The following is a 13,855-nucleotide window of genomic DNA, read 5'->3' as shown; positions in this document are numbered from 1 at the left end:
GAAATCTACCCAGTCTTCCTAAGACTGTTCTAGCTCAATAAACTCCTGCAGAGGTTTTTGAAATAAACAGCAAGAGGAAGCAAAGGGTGTTTCCTGCTGCATGATGAGATACTTGGAGAGCTTTGGAAAAAACAGCAGGAAGCAGCTCAGGACTGATTTGATTCCCCTCCCTGTTCTCAGCAACATGGTCAGATCCTTGGGTGCTTTAAGGCTTCAGGTTTTACGTGTGGTTGATCATCAGTTGGAAAAGCCTGGTAGCAGCGGCGTAGCGTGGGTTATCAGCACCCGGGGCAAGGCAAGTAATTTGCGCCCCCTAACCCGGGGCAAGGCAAATAATTTGCGCCCCCTAACCCGGGGCAAGGCAAGTACAGTAATTTACTCTGCCAAGCAGCAGCAGCAGCGAGGCTTCTCTTTCCCCCGCGCTCTCCTGGAGCTGCCTCTTTTCTTTCCTTTTTTCCCTTTCTCCAAGGCTTTTCACTTTCTCTCCTTAATTGATTCCTCCTCCACACCGCAGCGTTTCCTAGCTGCTTCCCCCCCCTTCCCCTCTCTCTCCTCCTCGCTCTGCTTGCCTTGCCCTGCACCGGCAGCAGCAGGCGCAGCCAGACCCCCGCCAGCCAGCCCGCCCGCCCGCCCACCCGGCTTCCTCTCCTTTTTTTGCCCGCGGCAGAAGGCTTCGCTCTCCCCCTTCCGCGACCTCCTCGCCAAGCCGAGCGAGCGCGGGCTCCCTAACCCGTGGATTTTAGTAGGGGCAGAGAGCTGCTAGTGCGAGCGCGGCCCCCGCCCATGTTGCGCCCGGTGCGGCCGGCCCCCCTGGCACCCCCCACGCTACGCCACTGCCTGGTAGAGAGGAATTATCTTCATTTACAGAAAGCTCAGCACATGCACACATCCCAGTCAGAGGTTTAAGCAGTCTCACATTTGTTTTCGTTATAACAGATCTTGCACAATTCTCTTAAAACAGGAATGTGCAATGATAATTTTTAAAAGAGGCAGCAGTATGGTGCAGTTTAATATTGTAAGCCAAGAGCAGGGAACCTTTCCTGGTTGCAGGGCCAGAGTTTATCTATTTATTTAAACCATTCATATACTGCTGAACTATAACAGAATAACAGAATTGCAGAGTTGGGAGGGAACCTGAGAGTCATCTACATTGTCCTCCATCCCAAGTGAAACCATACCAGACCCTGCTTAGCTTTCCAAATGTGCTAGCCGTTTTATTGGTGCTTACGACAGGTTTTATAAGTGATCCTTAGCACACGCTAAGGCAGGGGTTGGCAAGGTTTACCTCGCCTTGGCCGGTTCACTCCAGCGGAGTTCCGTCTGTGGGCCAGATCGTGTGCATGTGTGAGCGCACCAGCCAGCGATTCCCGGAGTCTGCGTCTGTGCAGACGCGATTTCCGGCGCCGCGGAAGCGAGTCCCCGCACCGTGCCGGTTTAGCACAGCGCGCAGGTACTCGCCAAGTGGGTGGCTCAGTTCAGGGGCGGCTCAGGGGCCGGTTAAATGACTCCCATGGGCCGCTTGTGGCCCATGGACCTTAGGTTGCCGACTCCTGCACTAAGGAGTAAAGCAAACAGCAGCTTTCTGAGTAAGACTAGGAGAGTGTGCGAAAATGGTGGCCCAAGAGCCCCGTGTCATGCAGTTGGACTGAGCTCAGAGGGAAAGAAGGTGAGTAAGAGGGGACAGAAAAGAGCTGGGGTGATGGAAGTAGGCATAATCCCACTGTAAACAAACAGTTCACACCTCTGGCAAGGAGGAGGGAAGCTGAAATGGATCGAAAGAAAGATGGAGGAGCAAGTTCTCCGTAAATAATTGGCTGGATAAGTAGGAGAGAAAAAATAGAGTGTGAGAGAGAAAGAAGGGAGAAAAGGGGTGCAGCTACTCACTCACTTTTGGCCCTGGTCCCACCCACTGCCAATATCTTCCCCTCACAAGAGATTATCCCTGAGATAATGAGCCCTTCCTAGATAAATGATTCCCATGCCTGCTCTGGAAGCAGTGGACTTTGGCTGTTTGTTGGAGTGCTTAAACTGGGCCTCCAACTAAGCTTAACCTGTCTATCTGTGTAGTGTAATACAAAATGATAATAAGCCTCCAATAACCTCTTTCCAAACCTGGGTATGTACTGGAACTTCTTGCTGCTCAGAGAGGAGAGGTGAATGTAAACCAATTGATTTTTATTATTATTTTTATTATTTTGCTGCCTAGAAATCAATAGAACTTTAGTTACATGTAGAACTACATAGATAACAGATTTTGAAGCAAATGGGCAGAATACAGCGTGTTCTGCTGACTCACAAGAAGGCATTGGGAGGGGGGGTGGCCCATCAGATATGTAAAGATTTTTGTGAAGGAAGTGACTCTATCTCCATAATGTGAGCCAGAGGAAAGATGAGATGAAGTGAAGAAAAGCAACACTTGTTGGGGTACATGCACAAGTTTATAGATTTTTAAAAACAGAAAAGGTAGATAAATTGAACAATTTATTTGCCACCTGAAGGAATTATGAGAATCTAACACTATCATTTCTATCCAGGTTGTATGTGGTCATGTTCTCTTCAGCACTAATGTCATAATTTCAGAGTTCTATATTCTTCAGTTCTATATCTTTCCTTCAAAGTATAAAGTGCACAGCAGTCATCAAAGGATATATCCTTGAAATAATTGTACTGGAGTCTTTTCAGATATTTTGAACAACATAGCATAAAAAGGTAACCTTCTTCTCTTGACTTCGCCAGCTAGGGCCGGGGAAACTTTTCTGACTTGCTATAAATGAAGTATCATGTTAATAGTGCAATCCTATGCATGTCTATAAAAGGGATGCGGGTGGCGCTGTGGTTTCAACCACAGAGACTAGGGCTTGCCGATCGGAAGGTTGGCAGTTTGAATCCCCGCGATGGAGTGAGCTCCTGTTGTTTGGTCCCAGCTCCTGCCAACCCAGCAGTCCAAAAGCACATCAAGTGCAAGTAGATAAATAGGTACCGCTCCAGCGGGAAGGTAAAACGGCATTTCCGTGTGCTGCTCTGGCTCACCAGAAGCGGCTTAGTCATGCTGGGCACATGACCCGGAAGCTGTCTACAGACAAATGCAGGCTCCCTCGGCCTATAGAGCGAGCTGAGCGCGCAAACACAGAGTCATCAGCAACTGGACCTAACGGTCAGGGGTACCTTTACCTTTTATGCATGTCTATCAGTAAGAAAGAAGTCTTACTAAGGTCAATGGGACTTAGTTCCCAGTAACTGAGCATAGGATTGCAGATTAAAACTCATAATTTCCGGAACAAAATGACCTCCTAACCTTTTAGTTTTCATAATATAAGGAGAATACCTATTCACCCTGGACACAGATACATTAGTTAAAAGAACAAACAAACCATGTTATAAATGTGTTGTAACACTGTGACACCAGATAGAGCTGTAGAGCTGAAATCAGAACTGAATACCATATATACTCGAGTATAAGCCGACCCGAATATAAGCCAAGGCACCTAATTTTAGGACAAAAAACTGGGGAAACGTATTGACTTGAGTTCACCACACCACAAACCTGGTGGTGGTGGCAGTGGAGGAGGAAGAACAAGCAACTCGTTCCTCCTCTGCCGCTGCCAACAGATAGAACTGCCAGATAGAACTTATCCTGTGCTTAGGTATTGGGGAACTTAGAGGAAGGATGTGCCTGACTCGTGCCTGACTTGTTCAGGTGAAGTGCCAGGCAAGAGATCAGGGCTTTTCTTTTTGAAAAACATTTATACAGATTTGTTACAGAAAAAAAAAGTGCAAACATGAAAGAAAGAAAGAAAGAAAGAAAGAAAGAAAGAAAGAAAGAAAGAAAGTCCAAACTCTGCACATGTTCCATTGTGCTCTGGTGTGCCTTGGCTCAGCTGAAATAGTTGTTCTTTATTGTCTATTGTTTGGAATATTAATTTTCTTAGTTTCTTAGTGTTAATTGGTGGGGTGAGTGTAGGGAGGGAGGAAAACTGAATGCAACTGGAAACAAGTGTTCTTCACGTTTTAAAAGTTTGTGTGTGTTTAGTTTATTGGCAATGGAAGTGTAGGTGTAATCAATACTCAAATTCAAAAATGTACATCATGGGGGTATGGCTTAATTTCTAAATCACAGGTACAGAGTAAATTTTGTCTGAAAATCTTCCTGGACCCTCTTACATGGAAACTCTTCCCTGTCCATGGAGAATAATTGATGGATTTATTTTATTTTTTAGTCAGGAGATGACACTCTGCACATGTGTAATGGCACACTTTTCTGAACAAGTTCTGTACAAGTTGAATTGTGATGAAAACAACAATATTAAAAAGCTCTAAAAAGTCAAAATGTTCTAAGCTGGCACTGCAGTTCTAGGAAAGTACCATCCTTGATCAACTAATGTCATACTGAATTCTGTATTTCCCCCTTGATTGTCAAGGTCAGTCTTTGGTATAAATGGAATGCTATTTCCATTATACTCCCTCCATTCTGGAAATCATTTGTCCAAGGCATTACTAAGAATCATTCATATTGGGCAGCCATTTTATTTATTCATTCATTTATTTAATTTAAATGTACCACAGGATTTAGGGCGGGGTTCCTGTTTTATTCTAATCTTTCTCAGACATTTATGTGATTTGCACTGATTATCTCAGAACTGAGCCATGCTGAAATTCTGTAATTACAGTCTGTTCGATGAGAAGGACCATAAAAATTACACACTGTGCTTGTTTGTTTAATTGACTGGTAGCTATTACTTTTAGCAATATAATTGGTGCCAAATAATAACAAATTGACTTGGGGAGCATGTTTTACATTCTGCGTGGAAAACAGGGTGGGCGGGTTTTTCTGGTTCTATAAAAATCACAACTATCTCCATTTCATTATCTTAATAATTAGGGCAATGTATTACAAACTGTGTGCCTAGGTTCTTAAATAAGGATGGTTGTCTGCAGCAAAACTATGCATATCACAAAGCGGGGACTGAACTTGATACAGCTGTGAAAATCTAAGAAGCCTGCCTGTTAAGGTTTTATATAGCTATTTTAATATGAAGCAGCACAACTGGTGCCAGGAATCTGGCTGCTTTCCCATTTAAATGTGGAAAGGAAAGGTCAGGCAGAATTGAGTCCCTTTCAAAAGGGAACTTGAAGTGGTCCACGTTACTGAAGATACCCTATGCATTGTTGCTGCCAAGATCATTTTAACCCAGAGCAGGTCCCTTCCTGATCTAAGAGATCATTGGGAACTTTTATGGAGAAACTGGTCCCCTATATGCTGATGACCCCAGGCCTTTGGGGATTTATAGGTTACCAGTGACTAGTGCCTGGTGGCCACTGGAGAATCTACACCCACCAATCTTTTGGTCATGGTCCCGCCTGAATTAGGAGGTGAGGAGATATATTCTACCACAGGCTACTGCGTCAGAGCATTATTGAAGCATTATGAGGGAAGCCTCATTTAGGTAAGTCAATTCTATTACAGTGAACATTTGGCAACTTGGTTGGCACACACATTCATGCACATAATCTGTATTTGAATGTAGATTTCAGATCCCTACAACTGTGAATTTCTAATATTTTTTTCAACCAGAATGACAATATGCTTTGTCCTGCAACATCAGGTTTTAAGGTAACAATAATTTCATGTACTTCAGTTGTTTTCACCAGGTGGGTTTTGTTTTGTTGACATGTTGGGAGGGGCCTTTGTCTGCTTGTTCTGTGTAATATGTTCCCAGATCACACAATTTAGTTTTCCAGGATCTCTTTGGCTTATGGTGTTCCCACCATTCATCTCTTCAGAAGGTTAAGTATTCAAGCCCACTTGATATTCTGGTAGGTATATGTTTTATAATTTTGTATGTTAAAAACCAATAAAAATATAGGAAACAGATATTTTGGTAGGTCACTGTTTTCCAGAAATATAGACTCCCCTACCATGCACCAAATGATATCTTTGTTATTGCCACTTCAGTTGTAATTATATTTATTTATTGCAATTATATCCCACCTTTTTCTCCAAGGAGCTCAAGGTGGCATACATGGTTCTTCCCCTCCTCATTTAATCCCCACAACAACTCTGAGAGGTGTGAGTTAGGCTGAGAGGAGGCAGTGATTGTCTCAAGGTCACCCAGTGAGCTTCATGACTTTGGGAGGGAGGAATTTGAACCCTGGTCTGGCAGGTCCTAGTCTGAAGCTCTAACCACTATATCACACTAGCATCCTGCAGCAGTCACATCAGATTGTGCTCTCATGGCAGTCCACTGCTTGAATTATTTATCACACTGGGTCTTCTAGGCGTTGCTTAAATAATAATAATAATAAAAAAGTAACCAGGACAGATGGTTTATCTTTGCTAAAATCCCCAAAGTGAAACATGATCAATTCATTATTATTTTACCTCTGGTTTCCAAGAAATCAGCTATGACTGTGACTCATGGCTGGCTCCTGTGATCCACTTCAGAGCCATAAATAGGATGAGCACTCGACATGCACTTGAACTCCTTTCAGAATAAACACTCTGGGCTTGAACACTCTTGTTACTCCCCATTTTGTTACTGACACAATCCCCATTGTTCAACAATGCTCTTTGGCTTTTCACTTTCTCCCCTTCTTCAAAGGTGTAACGGAACTTAAAACAAATAAATTTAATGGAAAGCAGGCGGGGAGTTAAAACTGGGGCTATATACTGGTATATGGCAGTGAACAGAAGGAATTTTAGTCAGGTTATGCACTGTACCACAATGGACTCATTCAGCTATGGGTGTCATAACTGGTTGGCATCCATCCGTCTCGGGAGACAATGGAGGAGTGCGCCTTGAATCTCAAAACCTCAGTATACTCAAACATAATTACAGTGGTGCCTCGCAAGACGAAATTAATCCGTTCCGCGAGTCTCTTCATCTTGCGGTTTTTTCGTCTTGCGAAGCACGGCTATTAGCAGCTTAGCAGCTATTAACGGCTTAGCGGCTTAGCAGCTTAGCGGCTATTAACGGCTTAGCGGCTTTAAGAAAAAGGAAACAAACTCACAAGAACTCGCAAGACGTTTCGTCTTACGAAGCAAGCCCATAGGGAAATTCGTCTTGCGGAACGACTCAAAAAATGGAAAACTCTTTCGTCTAGCGAGTTTTTCGTCTTGCGAGGCATTCGTCTTGCGGGGCACCACTGTACTCACAGAGCCAGTGATTAGAGTGTTGGGCTAAAACCTGAGAAACCAGGGTTCAAATCCCTGATCAGGCATTAAACACACTAGGTGACAAGTCACAGTCTCCCACCCTACTTCACAGGGTGGTTGTGAGGATAAAAGAAGAAGAAGAAGAAGAAGAAGAAGAAGAAGAAGAAGAGGAGTTTGGATTTGATATCCTGCCTTTCACTCCCCTTCAGGAGCCTCAAAGCGGCTAACATTCTCCTTTCCCTTCCTCCCCCACAACAAACACTCTGTGAGGTGAGTGGGGCTGAGAGACTTCAGAGAAGTGTGACTGGCCCAAGGTCACCCAGCAGCTGCATGTGGAGGAGCAGAGACGCGAACCCGGTTCCCCAGATAACGAGACTACCACTCTTAACCACTACACTACACTGGCTCACAGGGAGGAAGAGATCCATGTATGTCACCTTGTGCTCCTTGGAGGATAGGGGTGAGATAAATGCAATGAATGAATGAATGAATATTATAATTTAGCTAGGTTGCCCTCTTAAACAGACTTACTGGAGCAGGGGTGGGTAGCCTTTATGGGCTCACCCTTGGCCAACCTTCTGAGGATTGCATGCCAGCAATGAGTATGGGCAAAAGTAGATGTGACCACCTCACACTCTTGCATGAACACACAGACCCCCCTCCATGCTGATCAACTGAGGAGAGGAGTTTATTCCCTCCTCTCTGCTCATCAGATGGTCAACCTGATGGCTGTTGTTGTTTAGTCGTTTAGTCGTGTCCGACTCTTCATGACCCCATGGACCAGAGCATGCCAGGCACGCCTGTCTTCCACTGCCTCCCGCAGTTTGGTCAAACTCATGCTGGTAGCTTCAAGAACACTGTCCAACCATCTCGTCCTCTGTTGTCCCCTTCTCCTTGTGCCCTCCATCTTTCCCAACACCAGGGTCTTTTCCAGGGAGTCTTCTCTTCTCATGAGGTGGCCAAAGTATTGGAGCCTCAGCTTCATGATCTGTCCTTCCAGTGACCTGATGGCTAGGGAGGGGCAATTTGCATTCCCATCAGGGTGCCATGCTCTGCCTTTCCCAGAGCTGGCATACTTCAGTGTAAACATGCATAGGAATGGGCTGTTAGTCATAGGAGGAGTGAATTTGAGATTACAGTTCTCTCAGCCTGCAGTGTTTTTCCACATTTCCTCCAACTATGGATGAAAACTACTCCAGGTTTTCCACATCATTAATATTAGAATTCTTTGCTAGACATCTACCCAAATATGGGAACCAACATTTATCCTTTTCTTTGGATTTAATTTAAAATGCAAAGGGCTCGATAAATATTGCAGAAAGCACCGCACACCTGTCCCTTGTACTTCAATTAACATTTTAAGGTCAGAATTATTCCCATTTACTGTGATGTTTGGCCCTCAGTTTTGAGTACATTCCTCTTACCATTTTAAAAAAATCTGATATCAAGTATCTGAAATGTCTTGAATAAATGGTCCCACTATATGCCAACAAATACAGACTGCTTCTGTTTTCTTATTATGACATACAATATCTGTTCAGTGCTTTTCTGTTGTTGTCTGATAAGTGATCACTGTGAATATAACTATTGTTTTATTCAGACTTTTAGCCATGAAGCTGTGAAAAATGTCTAGTCTTGGTTTAGGAGAAAGATGAGGTTATATGATGAGAACAGAGCTAGCTTCTGCTTCTCTGTGTGTGTTTGTGTGTAAACACTATTCTGGCATTATTCTACTCGTCTGGTAACATCACAGTTTTGGCATACTAATTAACTATATCTAAAAATGACGAGTACTTAGCTCACACAATACATCTATAAAGGCTTTCTAGAATTCAGCTGGTATCCCATCTAATCCGGGATACTGTGTAAACGTTAGGGATTGTATGCACATTTTAACTTCTTGCAGAGAAAAGTGGGCAGGGCATGCTCTGCCCTGGTATGTTAATTTTGGTATGTTAATTTCATCACATTCCCCCCCCCCCGCTCCCATCCCCGCTTCTGTAAGTCATATAGTTCATTATATCTTACAAAGACCTTGATTGCTTCATCATTGTTATATATCTTCTTTGAACCTGCATGCAGATCAGAGAAACTACTCTTTTGAACTGAGCTTCTTTTAACTTCTTTTAACTTCTACCAAGTAACTCAATGGCTTTATTTTGCAAGAATTATTAGTTATGTACTGTAGCTATAATAAATCTTTCCTAATATATCTCAGTTCTGGAGCTAGGCTGGCCAAGGCCACACAGCAGGGTCCACATGCTCAGGTTCCAAAATGCAGTAACACCATGCAGTAACAAGGGGAGTCCAAAAGCAAAGCCAAGGTGAAGCCAAGGACAAGAGAATCACCCCGACCCCAAGTCAAATATACAGTGGTGTTGTTGTTGTTGTTTAGTCGTTTAGTCGTGTCCGACTCTTCGTGACCCCATGGACCAGAGCACGCCAGGCACTTCTGTCTTCAATATACAGTGGTACCTCGGGTTAAGTACTTAATTCATTCCGGAGGTCTGTACTTAACCTGAAACTGTTCTTAACCTGAAACACCACTTTAGCTAATGGGGCCTCCTGAGCTGCCATGCCGTTGGAGCACAATTTCTGTTCTCATCCTGAAGCAAAGTTCTTAACCTGAAGCAATATTTCTGGGTTAGCGGAGTCTGTAACCTGAAGCGTATGTAACCTGAAGTGTATGTAACCCGAGGTACCACTGAAATCCAGAAGCCGAGTCAAAGTCTAGAAATTAGCAGCTAAAATCATTCAGAAGGCAGGCAGGATTGTCATGTTTCAGTAGTAAAGAACTGAAAGGCATATTTTGTTCTAGCAATTATCAGATTTCGACTGAAGGGTTAAGATAACCTGGTCTTCCAAATCCTGCTGATAACCAGCAGCAGAGGCTGAAGCCTGCTCTCCAAGGAGCCTTTACTGTTGATGAGAGCAGTTACACCCAAGGACTCCTTTATTCTCAAGCAACTTCTGGGGACCTTGGGTTTCCTGTGTGCACACCTTCACTAACCAGCTGCCTGTGCCTGGACCTTCTGGTGCTGAAACTCTAGAAGATTGGGAGACGCTTCACCTTCCTCCACATTGACTCAGATCAGGCCTCCAATGCTACAGGTGAATCAGGAACACAGCCCAATGGTCCTTCAGGGCAACCCTTGGAGGCAGGCCTGGTGAGGACTCTCGCTGGACATCAGGGTCTTATGGATCTGTGCTGCAGTTGGGGTGCTCTGTCTGTTCTCCTAGGTCTCCTGGCTTTGGAAGGTCTTGTTTGTCAGAAGCTCTAGCTCAGTCAGTAGAGCATGAGACTGTTAATCTTAGGGTTGTGGGTTTGAGCCCTATGTTGGGCAAAAGATTCCTGCATTGCAGGGGCTTGGATTAGATGACCCTTGCAGTCCCTTCAAACTCTATAATTCTATGATTCTAAGAAGAGAAGTTGCCCAGGGTCAGGTCTGGACTTGGTATGACAATATCCTTTAGGTTAAATGAAGGACATGGTGAGGTTCAGTAGTGATGCCTTTTAGGGTAGGAAAGTGAGCTGTGTCAGAGAAGCTTGAAGAGGAGGCAGACGAGCAATTTAGATCAGCAAAAATGCAATGGAGAAATGGTTCACTCTTCCCTTCTATATCATTGCTTTTTCCTTCAGCACTGCTTTTCCAATCAAATTGGCTGTCTCCTGACAATGCAATACAGTACAAAAAAGAGCCAGCCACATAGCTCCTGTGCCACATCTATTTTGACTCTATGTTTCTAATAACTGCAGCTATGAAGAACTAATAACTTTTGAAATAAATATATGAAACAAGCAAACAAAAATTAAGTGGGTTTTTAAAAAAAACACTTAGAAAGACTTTGCAGGTCCAAAATTTATCCAAGGTGTTATAAGATGTGAGGTGTTGCCAGCAACACATGCAGTAGCTGAGCCATTGAATTACTCGGTCCTTGAAAGCACTGATGACATAGGACTTATCCACACTTACCTTTTGCTCTGTACTTTCCAGGTACAGGCGTGCACTTTCAAGATCTGTGTCCAGGTGCTCTTTTCTTTTTTTTACCCCAGAGCTTCTCCTTCGAAAACTCACTATTTGAAGCAGAAGTGCAACAAATGGCAATTCAGGTTTTCTGCAGATGACAAATGGCCATTCAGTGATAAAGTGTGGGGTTTTCTGCAGAAAGCGCCAGAGGAGAGAAAGAGCACTCAGACATGGAACTTGAAAGCATAGACAGTGCCTGGAAAGTGTGGAGGAAAGGATAAGTGCATTTCTTTATAGTGAGAAATCTTTGAGGCACATGCCTTGAACTGCAAGAGGAGGAGTTCAATTTCTGCAAGAGCCAAACCTACAGCTTTCAGTGGTGCATATAGGTGTGCACAGCACATTTCATTGGGGGTGCACCCAGTGATTTTTTTTAGAAGGGTGAGCATTTATGGAATACATACCCACACTCAATCATAAAGGACATTTTTATTCATCATACAAAAGAAACTGACAACAAAAATTGTTATTTTTTTTAATTCACAATTAAACTTCACTTAAAATATGCATTTTTTTAAAAAAAATGTGAAACCAAATACTGTACCAAATTTTGCTATAATAATAACCAGGCATATACAAAGATACCATCAGTTTTCATGATCTTCATCTTTAACCATTAGCTCACCCAAATTAAACAAAACAGGTTAAGGTTCCTTCATTTCCCTGTCCTAGAGAGCAAGACATTGCTCGCCAGCGTGAGGAAAAGGTGGCGAGCAGAGCAGCTGAGAGGGCAGATACGGCACACTGTACTCTCTTGTGCTTGCCATGACCCCCATTTAAAAAATAAAATAAAATTAGGGTGCGCCACACCTATGGTGGTGCATAACGTACTGTAGCATAGTACAGTAAAGCCTTTCTGTACCATCGAGTATGTCAGCCAAAGTTCATATGATCTTTTTGTTCAGCATAAGCTGCTCATTGTTTCACCTAAGTTAATGTGCCAGCTGGTCTTGATCATCGGTTCTAATAGCTAACTTTTACATTTTTCTAATGGAACAACAACACACATAGCAGAAAAGGCATTTTTTTCTATGCCATGAGACTTCACGACTTTCTTATTTTGTCTATCAGGGCAAATGCTAACAAGTAGTTTATGTTGTGCCTAGAGAGCTTATGGCTGGCAGTCAAACACAGAGAAAATGTAAGGCTGGGAAAGAAAGGCAATATTATCTTAGACAAGTTAAAACTTGGCATTTTTACCATCACATGTGTAGGTATTGCTACTGCATTGCTACTGGAGATTGAAATGTATTTCTGATGGTTTATCTAAGGTTACTGTTTACTGACTGGGTTCCGTTTGTGAATCACTTCCCACAAAGTATCTCATAATTTAAAAATTGACATTAAAAACAATTCCATATACTGTACACAAAGAACTGAAAGCAATTCTATATTTTAAAACAATGTCAAAGCCAATGAAGATACAGATTAGGATAAAGATCTCCACTGACGAGGTTATTGAAAAAGGAACATCTTAATAGGCATTTAAAATGCAACAAAGACAGTTTCTGTCCAGTGCATAATGGGAGGTCATTCCAGAGGGTAGGTGCCACCATAACTAAAGGTGTGATTCCTATATAATGGAGCTCCTGACAAGAGTGATTCCTTGAGTTTTTAAGGGGTGAACTGTGCTCCAGAACCAACCCCTTGAACTTCGCATGAAAGCTAATGCAATTCTTTCACCAGCAGCGTAGCATGTGCTGACCGTCTGCGCCATGGAGCAATCAAGCATCACAGTAATCCAACTTGGAGGTTACCAGCACATGGCAACAGCGGCCAGGCTATCCTGGTTCAGGAACAGCTATAGCTGTCTTACCAGACAAAACACTGAGGCCACCTGGCTTTTCCGTTTCAGAGGTGAATCTCCAAGCAACCCCAGGCTACAAACCTGTTCCTTCAAAGAGAGTAAAGGTAAAAAGGTAAAGGATCCCTGGATGGTTAAGTCCAGTCAAAGGTGACTATGGGGTGCAGTGCTCTTCTCGCTTTCAGGCTGAGGGAGGTGGTTTATGTCCACAAACAGCTTTCTGGGTCATGTGGCCAGCATGACTAAACCACTTCTGGTGCCATGGAACACCGTGACGAAACCAGAGTGCATGGAAATGCCATTTACCTTCCCGCCACAGCAGTCCCTATTTATCTACTTGCACTGGCGTGCTTTCGAACTGCTAGGTTGTCAGGAGCTGGGACAGAGCAACGGGAGCTCACTCCGTCATGGGGATTTGAACCGCTGACCTTCCAATTGGCAAGCCCAAGAGGCTCAGTGGTTTAAACCACAGCACCACCCGTCTCCCTGTTCAAAGAGAGTAGGACCCCATCCAAAGCAGGCAATTGGCTAGTTGGCCAGATTTGGGAACCTCCTCACTCACAGTGCCTCTATCTTGCCAGGATCCAGACTCGGTCTGTTGTCCCCCTTGCAACTTAGTACTGAGCACAGGGACTGGTCCAGGGCTTGCATGGCCTCTCCTGATTCAGTTGTTACAGTGAAAAAGAGCTTTAGCAACATGACACCATTATGTACTCCTGGATTCTTCTCTGATCCTGAATTATCTAAAGTCGTATTCAGGTGTTATAAGCCCAGTGCTTTTTTTTTCTGGGGGGACGCAGGGGTACACATACCCCTAAACATTTTGTGAATCTAAGTTTGGCCTCATTGAGGGGCAGTATTTCAATATGA

At 43.7% G+C, this 13,855-nt stretch overlaps 1 protein-coding gene and 1 long non-coding RNA gene across 4 annotated transcripts in view; one reads left to right on the top strand and one right to left on the bottom strand.

Annotated features, from left to right (window-relative positions):
* IL15 (interleukin 15) overlaps window positions 1-13,855 on the top strand; it is a 74,828-nt gene that overhangs the window by 22,982 nt on the left and 37,991 nt on the right. Inside the window, exon 1 of one of the 2 annotated variants that reach the window (XM_081022111.1) lies at window positions 11,741-13,100. The exons of the other annotated variant lie outside the window; for it this stretch is intronic. The gene's annotated coding sequence lies outside the window, so the exon portion shown is untranslated. Of the gene's footprint in view, window positions 1-11,740; window positions 13,101-13,855 lie in introns of those variants that run through there. 2 annotated transcript variants of the gene reach the window in all.
* Window positions 1-13,855, bottom strand: part of LOC308485898 — a 38,619-nt gene that overhangs the window by 6,888 nt on the left and 17,876 nt on the right. The window lies entirely within an intron of this gene.

The sequence above is a fragment of the Podarcis pityusensis genome, assembly GCF_964106645.2.
Source record: "Podarcis pityusensis genome assembly, chromosome: 9".
Taxonomy (NCBI): domain Eukaryota; kingdom Metazoa; phylum Chordata; class Lepidosauria; order Squamata; family Lacertidae; genus Podarcis; species Podarcis pityusensis.
Note: the sequence above shows the minus strand (reverse complement) of the source record. Positions and strands in the feature narration are given on the sequence as shown.